The sequence below is a fragment of the Megascapheus bottae genome, chromosome 19 (genome assembly GCF_031878675.1).
Source record: "Megascapheus bottae isolate mThoBot1 chromosome 19, mThoBot2.hap1, whole genome shotgun sequence".
Lineage (NCBI taxonomy): Eukaryota > Metazoa > Chordata > Mammalia > Rodentia > Geomyidae > Megascapheus > Megascapheus bottae.
Window position 1 is genome coordinate 14,145,501 of NC_143527.1, and position 13,689 is coordinate 14,159,189.

General features: G+C 39.5%; 1 protein-coding gene across 3 annotated transcripts in view; it reads right to left on the bottom strand.

The window, feature by feature from the left end:
* Positions 1–13,689, bottom strand: part of Rab27b (RAB27B, member RAS oncogene family) — a 117,715-nt gene that overhangs the window by 45,188 nt on the left and 58,838 nt on the right. The window contains exon 1 of one of the 3 annotated variants that reach the window (XM_090353060.1): positions 1,495–1,731. The exons of 1 other annotated variant lie outside the window; for it this stretch is intronic. The gene's annotated coding sequence lies outside the window, so the exon portion shown is untranslated. Of the gene's footprint in view, positions 1–1,314; positions 1,732–13,689 lie in introns of those variants that run through there. One more of the 3 variants, XM_090353059.1, reaches the window with a different exon arrangement.

Below are 13,689 nucleotides of genomic sequence, written 5' to 3' on the forward strand. Positions count from 1 at the left end.
TGATAGATTCCCTTTAATCCTGTTTGGCATGAGAACAGGCTCATCCAGTTTCCACTGAAATGTCTTGTTTTCCTTTCGAATGCAACGATGGTAACATCCTATGTGTGGCTACAGTCAGACCATAAGCAAGAAAGCCTGCTCACTATGAAATAACAGTAGCCGTCCTTCTGCCCATCGTAGGAATTATCTGTCACCTTCAGGAATGGCTAATCCCAAGGAGACAGAGGCTACCGTTAGCAAAGTGGAAACAAACCTTGTGGGGAGAGGTTACCAGCAGGTCTGATTCTCACTTGGAAGCACAGAATTGGACTTTGTAGTAGCTTGAATGTTCAGTAAGCTTGAGTTTGCATTATGGTAATGACACATCTTTTCTCATTGCCACATGAGAACTTCATAGCTAAACGCCATGAATATTCTATCTAAAATACCATGGAACGAGGGTGCATGCCACCAAAGACTGAGAACAAGACACTTCTCTGCAACAGAACTAACCCAAAAGTCACAGCTTCTATTGCAGAAAATATTGAACAATAATTTCCGTGGCTAATAACCCTGAAACTCCCTGTTTCTCCCTGAGAAAGAATCAGCCACACAATGGGCGTCTTAGAGGCTTAGAGCTAAGTCCTGACATAGGAAGTCTCTACACACATGATAGACAGGTCACAGGTGTGTCTGCTTTAACCAAACAGCTTTTTCCTTGGAAGGCGGGCTGTGCTTGCACTTCACCTGCCTCAATGGTTCCGGGAGGCTTTATTAGATAATATTGTATTGAGGAGGACAATCTTGCAAGGTGGCTTATTGGGAACACACACACACACACACACACACACACACACACGAAGAGGCAACACATCAGAATTCAAGGGTATCTGGGCAAAACCTCAGAGAAGTGAAATGCTTCTTAAGTCTCTGAACACCGCCTCCCCCCCTTCTCCCACCCCCAAGAAGCCCAGACTTGACCTGTCATTTTCCCCCCAGCCAGCTACGTTGTTCAGTCACTTCTCCCCTAGTGAAACTCCGCGCGCACTACCATCCTGCCTCTTCTTATGAATCCTTTTGCCTTCCGAGACACAGATGGAAGGAAGCTGGCATGGCTGTGCCCAGTTTTTGTTTTGTTTTGCTTTTTTATTTCAATCCCCCCCTTCCAGCTGTTGCATAGGCAAACACCAAAAGGAAGAGAACCGTCAGGAGTTTGGGGAGGGGGTGCAGGGGTCCTCCCCACGGGTTCCCGGGGGCCAGGGCTCTGCGGGGCGCTGCGCCTCCGGGCCTGCGCTCACCACCCGTCCCCCCCGCGCCCGGTCTTCCCCGACTCACCAGCCTGCAGCGGGGTTCCCTCGCCAGAAAGCTGGTGTCGGGTTTCAGAGACTTTCCTTCCCTTTCCTGCCTTTCCTTCCTCCCGCTTCCCGCCCGAGCCCAGGGATTCCGAGGCCCCTGCGCGCCCAGATCAGCTCGGCCAAGGGACCGTGCCTGGGCCGGGCCCCCTCCGATTCCAACCTGTGGCTCCGGATCGCCCCCGACGCCGCGCGGGTCCCCGGGCCGGGTCCTTGGGAATTGCGAGCGGCTGGGCGGGCAGCACCACCCGGGAGTCCGGCGAGACCCGGAGGCTGGCTCGGGAAGGTTTGTGTGAGAAGAAGGCGTGTCTGAGTCCCGACGCGGATGTGCCCGGCTCGCCCCGGGCCGGTCTCCCGGTGACTCACGGCTGCGGGGAGGAACTGCGCCCGGCTCCGGGACCTTCTCCACGCTGGGGCGCCCAGCCTGCGCCGCCCTCACTGCTTCCAGAGTTATCTACGTGCTATCTCTGTGTCTGTTATGCATCTATTGGTTCCTGCTTGTGGGTGGCACTGGGGCTTGAACTCAGAACCTGCATTCTATCCCTTCGCTTTGAACCACAGTTCCACGATTGGCTTTCTCTCTCTCTCTCTCTCTCTCTCTCTCTCTCTCTCTCTCTCTCTCTCTCTCTCTCTCTCTCTCTCTCTCTCTCTCTCTCTCTCTCTCTCTCTCTCTCTCTCTCTCTTTTGGCTAACTTGAGATAAAAGTTTCATATCACATTTATTCCTGCTCCACTGGCTTCCAACCTTGATCGTCATCTCTCCACCTCCCGATAACAACTGGGAGCCATTAGGGCTCAGCTTTCATTCTCCCGTCCACCCCATGCTTTCTATCATATCTCATTCAAAGAGCCCAGGGCAGGGATGCAGAGGCCACTTTCCAGGCATTGCTTGTCTGGGGGTGGGGGATTATGGACATATGGGGAAAGGGGGATCTTTGTAATTGCAAAGAGCAGGGAGTTGGAGTTGCAGGTGGAGAGCAGAGAAAGGTCAGTCAGAAAGAGACTGCATTTCCAAAGTGAGCGATGTGTTCATGAGAGTCACATTCTGCATATGACCAACCCCAGGGCCTTGTATTGTAGTAAGTGTTAAACAAAGTAATGAGCAAGTCATGGGACAAATATTTATTAAATACCTACTATATGACTGGCTCTAAACACTTCGGGGTGACCCACAAAGCACAGACCCTGGCTGGATCTAAAACCTGGGTACTGTGGTTTTAGGTGTCTTCTGATAGCCCTTCTCTGGACTCAGGTGAGAAGCCAAGTGGAATTGTAGCATTGCAATGGACCTTTCTTCTCTCTCTTTGTAAAATGATTGCTAACTAGTTGTACAAAGGGGTTTCATTTCAATATCAGTTTAGGAGTAGAATGTATCTTCTTGATCAATGTCACCCTTTCCCAAAGGGACATCTGTCCCAAACCCATCCAGCCCCTTCAGCTACCTAGTAGGAGAACTACTTTAAAATACCTGTGCTTGTGTTCATATTCTGAATGCACTGAAAAAGTTCAGTGACTCAATTTTGATGATCCCCAGGCTTACTGTGGGAGATACCATTGTCGCAAGGCAGTGGGGAAATCTGCCAGAGTTTCTTCAGGAAGAGGCAGAGAGACAGCAAAAACAAAAACACATACATGCATACATACATACACACACATACCTACACACATACATATATTCATACATAACAGAAAACACACAGAAACAATGTCAAAGTAATGAAGAGGAGTTTTAGGTAAAAAGCATTCATCCTCATTGATGTCTTTCCATGTTCTTGGGAAACCATAAAAGAGGGTTTATTTCTTGTGCCTCGGTGTTGTTATCAGGAAAATGGGCATAATAATAGTAACTCATAGGTTTATTGTGAGCAGTGACAATTTGTGTCAGTAAAATGTCTGGTAAAATATGGACACAGTTGGTCCTATAGATAGGCTGGCTGTAGTTACTGTTTTAACCATGTCTAATGCATTCCATTCTCTCAAACGATGTGTCCTGAATGTCATGTGTGTGGTGTCTTCCTTGTATTTATTGATGCTGTCTATGTATGCAAAACTTCTGGGTTCTGGGCCCAAACTGCAATAAAAGAAACCTTACCATCTCGATTCCATTCTGCATGAACACATTGATTTTAAATAATTCCTTCTGTTATATGATATTTCATTTGCTTTACCTACTTAATATGCAAGCTATACTTTAATCCTAATAGCCATTATGTCCTATGTGCAATTACGTTTATAAAAGCCCTACGTCTTCTCACTTGACATGTATAACACTGCTTTGAAATAGCCAAGACCTCTCTTATATTCATCCCTGTTTTGAGAAGGAGAAAACAGGATGAGAACACCCAATAGTTTCTCCAGAATCATGGAAGCCTGTCAAGTTGGAACTCAAATCTACTACTTCTGAACACAGAGGAAATCATTGTCATACCCTTTGCTGCCTCCCTAGTATTTCAGGGGAGGGGAAAGTGAGGGAAGGGGGGAACGATTGCTTCCAAAAAAACTTGGACACTCATATTCACTATTGTCTCTCCTTCTTCCTTCCTGAAGTAAGGGTGTCACTGACAGGGAAGGACCAGACCTTCAGAAACAACTCTGCTGGAGTGGCTTGCCACATGCAATCCTGTCCTTCCGGTTCTGAGGTTCAGAGCCATTAGTGGCTAACCTGACAGTGCTCCAGAGTGGTGGGTTCCCAGAAGGAGGTGGGAGTGAAGGACCAAGAGAAATGTGTTTCCCTTTCATGAAGGCCACGTGACCCAGGTAGAGTCAACTCAGAGGAAACTCAGTGAAATCAAGGCACAACATCATCTGATATGTACCTGGAGTTCACAAAGCCCGCATGAAATAGCTGTCATTTCTGTCTAATTCAGCCAAACAGCTCTGAAGTAAACGTATACATAAATGTACTTGGGAGACTTCTAGTTAATATGACAAATTGATCACGTCTTTCACCTCTCATTAAACTTCTTTCACACAAGAAAAACTGAACTTTAAAAGTCTTTGAAGCCAAGGAGGCAAATAAAAGGGAGAAGAAACACCAACAGATAATAAGTGAATTTACAATGAATCTTTTGAAGGACATAAATCAGCTGGAGGCTGGTACTCGACTGGAAAAAGCAGAGTTTACAGTACGCATCTACAGATGAACTGCAGTCAAGAAGTAAGCCAGTCATCTCTACAAAACCCCAAAAGCTCAAGCTTAGGAGGTGAAAATGCCTGCATAGAGTGTGAGGGCAAACACAGGGTTCTGCTAGACTCCTGAGCCAAACACTTCCTTCAGCCCTGCCAGATCTTCAACCAGCCACAAGTTCTTCCCTCTGCTCACATAGCCTCCAGGAGACTACAGCTTTATTTTCTGGTGAATTAAAAGCTAGAATAATTTGTGGTGGTGCAAGCACATGAACCAATATATACCATTTTACTGCTCTCAGAGAAAAGTGAAAGAAAAAAGTATATACAAGACCCCAAAATGTGGGGGGGGGGGAAGAAAATACTTTGAGATTGAAAATGTACTCAAAAATTTAAATAAAAAGATACATGAGAAAATTAAAGTCAGAGGATTTTGGACTATAACAAAAATCCATACAAAAGTTGATGGAAAAAAATATAATTATCAACAATCCTATTTGGAAAAAGATTAAAAAATAAAGAATACTTAAACATTTCCATAAGTGAAGATGAGAAGTTCTACTTGTTAAAAACAAGAGAATAAATTTTAATTAACTGATCAAATAGCTGAATAACTTAAAAACAAAGTAACATGCAAAGTTAATAAAAATATAAAAACTGCATTGGACTTCTCAAGACCAATAATAATGCAGGAGTTGTAGGCATGGCGCAGGTGGTAGAGCCCCAGTCAAGCAACAGAAAGTCTGAGTCTTGGTCTCAGAACAAAATTAATAATGATGATGATAATAATAATAACAGATCCAGATATTTGTTTGCATGCCTTTCTATTTCTAAGATAAATTCTTTTTGAACCTGGAATTTTATACCCAGATACACGTCAGCTACATGAATAAAAAACATTTTTATACTTTCAAGGACTCAAAACAACATTCTTCCTGTGTACTATTTCTAAGAAAAAGCTCTTCTGCCCCAAACAAGCTTACACTTCAAGAAAGAAAACGTGATGAAACTTAGAATACTCAAGTATCTTTTTCTTTCTTTCTTTCTTTCTTTCTTTTTTTTTTTTTTTGCCAGTCCTGGGCTTGGCGTCAGGGCATGAGCACTGTCCTTGGGTTCTTCTTCTCAAGTGTAGAGCTCCACCACTTGAGCCTCAGCACCATTTCTGGCTTTTTTCTATGTATGTGGTACTGAGGAATCAAACCCGGGTCTTCCTGCATGCCAGGCAAGCACTTTACCACTAGGCTAAACTCCCAGCCCTCAAGTATCTTTTTTTTTAATTTGCATTCAGGAGCAAAAAAACCCAAATAACAAAAAACAGCAAAAAGCACTGAGACTCCAGAATACATGAAGGTGCTGAGCAAAAGAAGCCTGCGATCCTCAGTGATTATCTACAAAGAAACCCATTTGAATGTGACAAGAGGAAGAAACAAACTTTTGTAAAACCACTGACACTATTCTGACATAGTTTTCAAGATCATCTGGAAGCAATTTTGGAAAATTTGCTGTTGGCATAACATGCACTATATACAATCTCAAAGAACTTTCTAACTCCTGGGGGAAAAATTTGTGAAAGAAAAGTATAAGATAGAGTGCTACTTCATTTGGATGTGGATATGAATAATGAGAATACTCATAACTGTAAATGGTAACAAAAGTATATATAGATAGATACATATGGAAGATGGAGACTGGAAAGACTTTGTGTATATATATATATATACATATATATATACATATATTTGTCAGCTAAGTCCTGAACATTGATAATAATATGACAAACAGCTAGACTTATGAAAACACAACAGAGTAAGGCATGATGGCTCATGCCTAGCTACTTAGGAGGCTGAGATCTGAGGATCAAGGTTCAAAGCCAGCCCACGCACAAAAGGACCTGAGACTCTTATCTCCACTTAACCTCTAAAAACTGGGAATTGGGGCTTGGCTCAAGGGGTAGGCAGTAGCCTTGAGCTGAAGAGCTCAGGGACAGCACCCTGGCTGAGGATCAAGCCCCATGACCCACAAAAAAAAAAAATACAACAAAGCTGGGCATGGTGGTACAATCTTGTAATCTTTCTTCCTCTAGGGGCAGAGGTAAAAAGATCTTGATTGGAAGCTGTCTAGGTAAAAATGTGAGATCCTATCTGAAAAACAAACTAAAAGCAAAAGGATTAGGGGATAACTTTTGTGTTTTACTTAGTAGACATGAGGCCCTTAATACAATGTCCAGTACCACCAAGCAAAGAAAAAACATATAAGAAAAAAAAGAACAGGATAAACTATTTAGAACAACAAGAAACAACTACATGATTCAAAGGTTTTTCTGTGAGGATTGGAGGGAATTGAAACTAGGGCTTAAGAAAAGGTTTTGGGTACTTGAATATTCTTTTATTCCATTATAAACTAGGAAATGTATTTTCTTAAGAAAATTACAGTTCATTTTGAAGTGCCTTCAACTGGGCATACAGAATCAAAAAGTTTTTTCAATGTCATTATACTTTAATAACAAGAGTTTTTACATAGCATAACCAATACACACCTGGGAAGGTAAATTTGGGATGTGAAATCAAGTCAGACTTAGGGATTTTACTTGATTTCTTTATTCAGCTACTTGTTAAGCAAATGTGCCTGGCACTCTGCTTGATGTGGATGCTAGGATGAGGGAAAGAAAAGCAGAAGAAAAACACTCGAAGAAAAAAAAGTAATTTCAAGCTTTGCTTTCCTCTGTCTCACCCTTGGTGGCCTAAGTTGCTTCCTGTGGTCACAGTCCTGCCTTTCAAACTGGGAAATCCTTCTTACAAGTTCCCTTGACTACACACTGTTCTGCCTTGAGATTCCCAGCTAACCTGTTCTGTGATGTCTAGGAAGGGTGGCTGAGCCTGCCAGGCCTGTATGGTGTGGGACCCCTGCCCCCCAGCCTGTGAAGCATCAGCTCATTTGGAGTCCATGCCATCACAAATGAAAATCAGCCACTCACCCATCACAGGCAACCCCACACAGCATGACTAACAAGTCACAGGACCAGACTCCAGCGCCATGCTAGGTTCTCCTGCTATCAAGGATGTGACTTCAAGAGATCACTTTGAAGGCATGCAGAGCTAGTTGAGCTGTAGGTACTAAACAAAACTGCTTCTGCAATTGTTGTCTACAGCATCTTCTCAAATCCCAGGACATAACCTTCCCACTTCAATCTCACTTTGCCTCAGTCTCTCAGAATGTGATATAAAGCTGCGTGGGGACTTTATATGGACATTCTTGTGATGTAGTTGAATTCTCCCTTTCCATGTTAAAGGAGCCTGCTGGGTTTATTAATATCTACCTTGTAGTGTTTACATGTGCTGTGACTTCTCAGGTCACAAAACCATTTGGGCATGCCAGGGTGTTCTACCTGTGAATGAAAGTATACTCTGTCTACAGACAGAATGTTGTAGCTGTACACATAATTACCATCACAATATTGTTTCATAGATTTCAACAGTAAATGTCAGATAAATAATTAAAGAACTATTGTACTAATAAACACTAAGCCTAATGCAATTTTTTCCAAGTCTTTCCATTTCCATATGAATGTGGTGATGTCATTCTTTCTGAAGCCAGAACCAAAGAAATATAGACTCCATGTTTTCCCTCATTTGTAATAATTAGCATATATCTAGAATTTTCCTAGCAGAGGACCACAATAACTCAATAGCTGCATATATTTGGCCACATAATATGATGCTAAGTGAAATGAACTCCAGGATATGGAAACAAGAGGTTTTTCTTTGTGATTGTTGTTTTTAATGTAGTCTGTGAAGTTGTTTCTGTTTTTCTTTCACTTATTTCCCCTATTGTTTAATCCTCTGTTGTCACTGTATCTGATTTTGGTACCTGATGTTTTATATATACATTTATTTCATTAAGGGAAGGGAAATGACAAAATGGTGAGACAAAGGACAAAGGGTGAAGCAATGTAACCGATACTCTCAAGACAATATGTTGGAAATGAACTTTACAACTTGGGGAGGGGTTTGGGCATAGCTAAAGAGAGAAAAATGTGGGATGGGGTAACAATGTTACCCCATGTTCTGTATGTAACTGCATCCCTTCTGTATACCACCCTGACAATGAAATTAGACCAAAAAAACTAAGCCTATTAGAATAAACAATCTATTTTCTGTCTAATGACTGCATCATCCATAACAATAAATGTAGTCATGTATCAGCATGTACAATTGTTAAGTATGAGTACAGACATGTACAGATTCTTATCTATTCTGTTTCATATATTTCATAGCCGAGATAGTACTATTTGGGAATAAAAAGCTTGTGAAAAATGTTTCAAAACACTGTCAGACTTTCAAAATAAATGTGATTTGCAATAAAAGGAATGTTTGTTTATTTTGCCAGTACTGGGGCTTGAACTAAGGGCCTGAGCACTGTCCTTGAGCTTTCTCAAGGCGAGCGCTCTACCACTTGAGCCACAGCCCCACTTTCAGTTTTTTCTGAGTTTATGATATTGAAAAATGGAACCCAGGGCTTCGTGCATGCTAGGCGAGCACTCTATCATTAGGTCACACTTCTGGCCACAAAAGGAATGTTTTTGAGGCACAATGGAATAAAGGTGAATATATTATTTTTTCCCAGTGAAAATTAGAGGAACTTCAGCCCCTCACAGTAGTCTGTGTGAAATTGTTATAATTAGGGGAAAGCACACTGACAATTCTCGGTCCCAGGATTTAATGTAAGAGAAGCAAAGCACAGAGTACCCTCAGCTCATTAGTGGCCAAACAGGACTTGTAGTAACCATTAAACATACACACACACACACACACACACACACACACACACACACATTATTGTTACCCTGTCTGCACTTTTTAAAGCACAGAAATAAGCTGGAGTGAATATATCCCTTGATTTTAATGGTTGGGTGTATTTTTGAAATGTGAAATGATTGCGTTGCTACTTTCTTGAGTTATTAATAATGTTTTGGTCATTCTTCTGACATTTCCCTGCCAAATTCTATTCTGTAAATCAGTTACATTGGTTTACCCATTAGCTATGCCTATTTTGGGTTTGTTTGTTTGTTTGTTTTTGGTCGTGGGTCTTGAATTCAGCCTGAGAACTGTCCCTGAGCTCTTCAGCTCAAGGCTACCACCCTACCCTTGAGCCAAGCCCCACTTCCTGTTTTCTAGCCGTTAACTGGAGATAAGAGTCACAGGTCCTTTTGTGCAGGGCTGGCTTTGAACCATGATCCTTAGATCCCAGCCTTCTGAGTAGCTAAGATTATAGGCCTGAGCCACTGCACCCAGCGGCTATGCCTATTTTTTAAGTAAAAGTTTTCTGGGGCTGGGAGTTTGGCCTAGTGGCAGAGTGCTTTGCCTAGCATGCACAAAGACCCGGATTCAATTCCTCGGTACCACATACATAGAAAAAAGCTGGAAGTGGTGCTGAGGCTCAAGTGGTACAGCTCTAACCTTGAGAAATATCCAAGGACATGCTCAGGTGCTGAGCTCAAGCCCAGAACTGGCAAAAAAAATTTTTTTTCTAATTCTCAATTGACACTATTTTTTTCCATTTGTTATATTAAAAGTGTAGTAAGAAAATAGATCATTTACAAATAAGATGTCTAAATATCCAGTAAAGATAAAAAGGTGATCACTTTCACTCCTCCAACAATGAAAATCAAACAAAAATAAGATTAATTCTAACACCATTATTTAGAATAAATTTATGATTTGTGACTGATATATTATCAAAAATTTATTCTACATTTTCAACAAGTTGCAAAACAAACAGAAGAAAGAATAACTATCATGGATTTCAACTTTAACACAAAAATAATTCTGAAAGAAAACCTAAATTGGTATTTCAGGATGCACTGAATATGTGTGATATGAGTTATTTCTCTTCATCTTCATACAAGACGAAGATGTTCTAATGTTATTCAGAATATATTTCATGGCATTTTTTTTCAGTGACTACCTAAATCTTGAACAGCATAAATGATGGCTGAGAAGTCATATTAACATAAGATTTAGGAAAGATTTGGTGCATCCCTTTTAAATAAAAAACACTGCTGATAACATTAAAATTTTAGCCCTCCTCCAGGATATAGAAACAAGAGCTTTATATTCTTGTTCTTAATGTACTATGTTATTTCTCTTCTCTTTTGTTGCCCTTTGGCTAAACTCATATTGTTATAGTATCTGACTTTTTTCCTGGCATATCTTCTCTTATTTGTTTACTTGAAATAAAAAAGGGAAGGGGGGAAAGCAAGATGAATGGGAGGGGGTGGAGGGAGGAAAATGGGGACAAAAACAAGAAGGGGTATCAGTGTGTGAGAAGTAATGCACCTACTACCTGGAAAAATATAACTGTAACATTACAATAAAAAATTCTCAACTACAGTTTATTAGGAATAAATAATCAAAAGCCTTCTATCCAAAATGTTTAGTTCATAGCTAGCATGGGATTTGGTACCTATTTTTTCATTTATTTGAGTCTTCTTAGAGCCCACTTTGCTATTGACAGCAGTCAATTTTTTTCTACAATGAAAACACAAGAATCATAGTAACAATTGAATACCCAGACTTTGAATAGATTCTTTACAAAAGATGCTATCTAAATGCCCAATCAAATGTAAACATGCTTATCCTTTCTACTCATCAGGAAATTAAAACTAAAGTAAGAAATAACTATGCATTTGCTGGAAAGGTTATAACAAAAAAAAGAATTAATGAATATCAAGCATTGTTGAAAACTTGGAGGAACTGAAACATTTACTCACTAATCCTAAGATTGGAATAGGCTTGACTATTTCAGAAGACAAATCCAGCAAAGATTTATCCAAGTTAGATGTACAGGCAGGTGAAATTTTTCAGTATGCTTACTAGAAATCTTTTGTAGGGATTATTTGTAATAAATGCAAGCTGAAAATACCTATGTTTATTAACATTATCTCATTCAATATTTTCCACTATAACCTATTCATGGTGTATAGTTTCAGGTAACTGAAAGAACTAGTTCAGTTAGTTCAGTATAGAAGTGTATCTTCTAAGAAGATGAATTTAGTTCCAGAATGTTAATATTTTCCCTTGGTGGTGGTTTTATTCTTGTCACACCTGTCTTTTGAAAATACACAATGCATTTTATTATATGCTTAACAATCCTTGTTATTTTACAATCTTCAGTAGGAGATGAAGAAGATACATCCTGTTGATTGTTAAATATTTATTTAAAAATTCCAAGTTATAGTTGGTCTGTTCTGAAGTATGGAGCTGAAACAAATGAAGTAGGGTCACTGTTTTGGATTGAACTAATTTGAATTTGTTACCATGTTGTGACTGCTAAAACCATGCACGCCTTCTCCTCTTCTATTTAATCTTCTTCCTCTATGTTAAATAAATAGTATTTCCATAATCTTCTTAGTGTTCAAACATGTACTAATGGAGGGTTTGAAAAAAAGAAGAGTTTTACTAAATAAATATGGATTACAAATCTATACCTCTTGCTGCTTTTTCACCTCAGTGAGAAAGTTGAATTAATGAGACAAAATAATTGACATATACCTTGCATGCTTTCAATATTTACTATCTGGCTCTTTGCAAGGAACTTTGCTAACCTACAATAGAAGATTTGGTTAGTGAAATAATTTCTCATTTATGAGTGTGGTCCCAACCCATTAAAATTTCTCTATTAAAGAACATTGAACTACATGAAAATATACTCATGGTATATATGAAATAGGCAGAGCATGGAACAGAGTCTATTTTTGACCATAAACGCATGGCACTACATTGTTTGTACAGAGTTGAACTAGCTCAGCTGTCAAAGCTGAGAAGCCCAAATTCCATTTCTGACCCTATCAATATTCCACTGTGGAGAAACAGAAATTCCTCTATCTTCTTCTTCCATTTCCTTTTTCATGACCTGAGTTTTTAAAACACAAATATATATCATCTCGTACCCGAAATACTGATTTCAGATAAATTGTCATAGTAACGGCTATCACTGATAGAGATTTAATGGAGAAAGGAAACACAGAGTTTTAACTGGATATACAGTACTTAGAAAGGCCTACTCTACTTTGATTTTCTCTTTTTACATCTGCTTCGTGTAGGCAGCAGAAGGTAAGAAACTTCTATATTATTATTTAATTTTCAGGAAGCAGATGGATTACAGAAAGGCATAAAGAAAACCCCTTCAATGGAAGCCATTTCCTAGCCATAGTTATAAACAGCAACCACAGAAAGAACCTCAGAAAAAAAAGGATAATAAAAGAAGGACAAGAACAAGGAATGAGCATATTCCTGTCATGACCACTGGTTTCTTCTCTGAACAATGCCACCGAAGGAGAAAACTACAGAGAATATCAATGATGCTTCTTTACTCACTCTAATTTCTATGCTGAGATAATCATTGGCACCACAAAGGTGGCAAATAGTTCTTAAATCATTAGTTTTATGTGTCACCATTACTTGGTGTAGATTGTATGCATGCATGTATATGTAAATACATATATGCATGTGTTTATTTTGTATTCCTTATATCAAAGTATAAATTTTTCTTTATTTTGTCATTAAAATATTAAGAATAGGAATGTTAATGCCCTTGTTATCTAATTTGGAGTCACAGAATTTCAAAATTCAAAAGCAGTTACTTAGGCTAGTGTTTCCAAACTCTCTTCCAAGGAACACAATACCTGTGAGGGCTTAATAATTCTGTGGGTATGGAAAGGTTCCATGGTGAGAATACTTTGAGAAATGTTGTGGCAGCTAGTGTATTTTAAAATTCATGATGCTGCTAACAAACCAAAGTTTGTTAATAGTAAACCCCTTAGTGTCATTAATCCTATCTCATTTACAGGAATTTGGCAATAAATTACCTTATTCACGGAATTCACAGAATTTTATTTCCCCTAAAATTATTTTCCCTGAATATCTGTAAATTTTCACCTACTTTAACTCACTCATTATAGAGAAGAGAAAAATATAATCACAAATTAAAGGAAGTAAAATTGGTGACTCATATCCTTGGCTCCTATTTTTGCCATTGATGTAGATATTCTAGATTCTGGAATCCTGTCAGATACCTGCTTATCTCTGTATCACTATCTATGCATACATGGAAATGATCTTTGCTAGCAACAAAGTAAAGATAGTTGAAATTTTCAAAAAATGAATCTTAATTAATGATCACCTTTAAGTGGGATCTTATATTATCTATTCATTTAAGCATATGCTCAATAAATG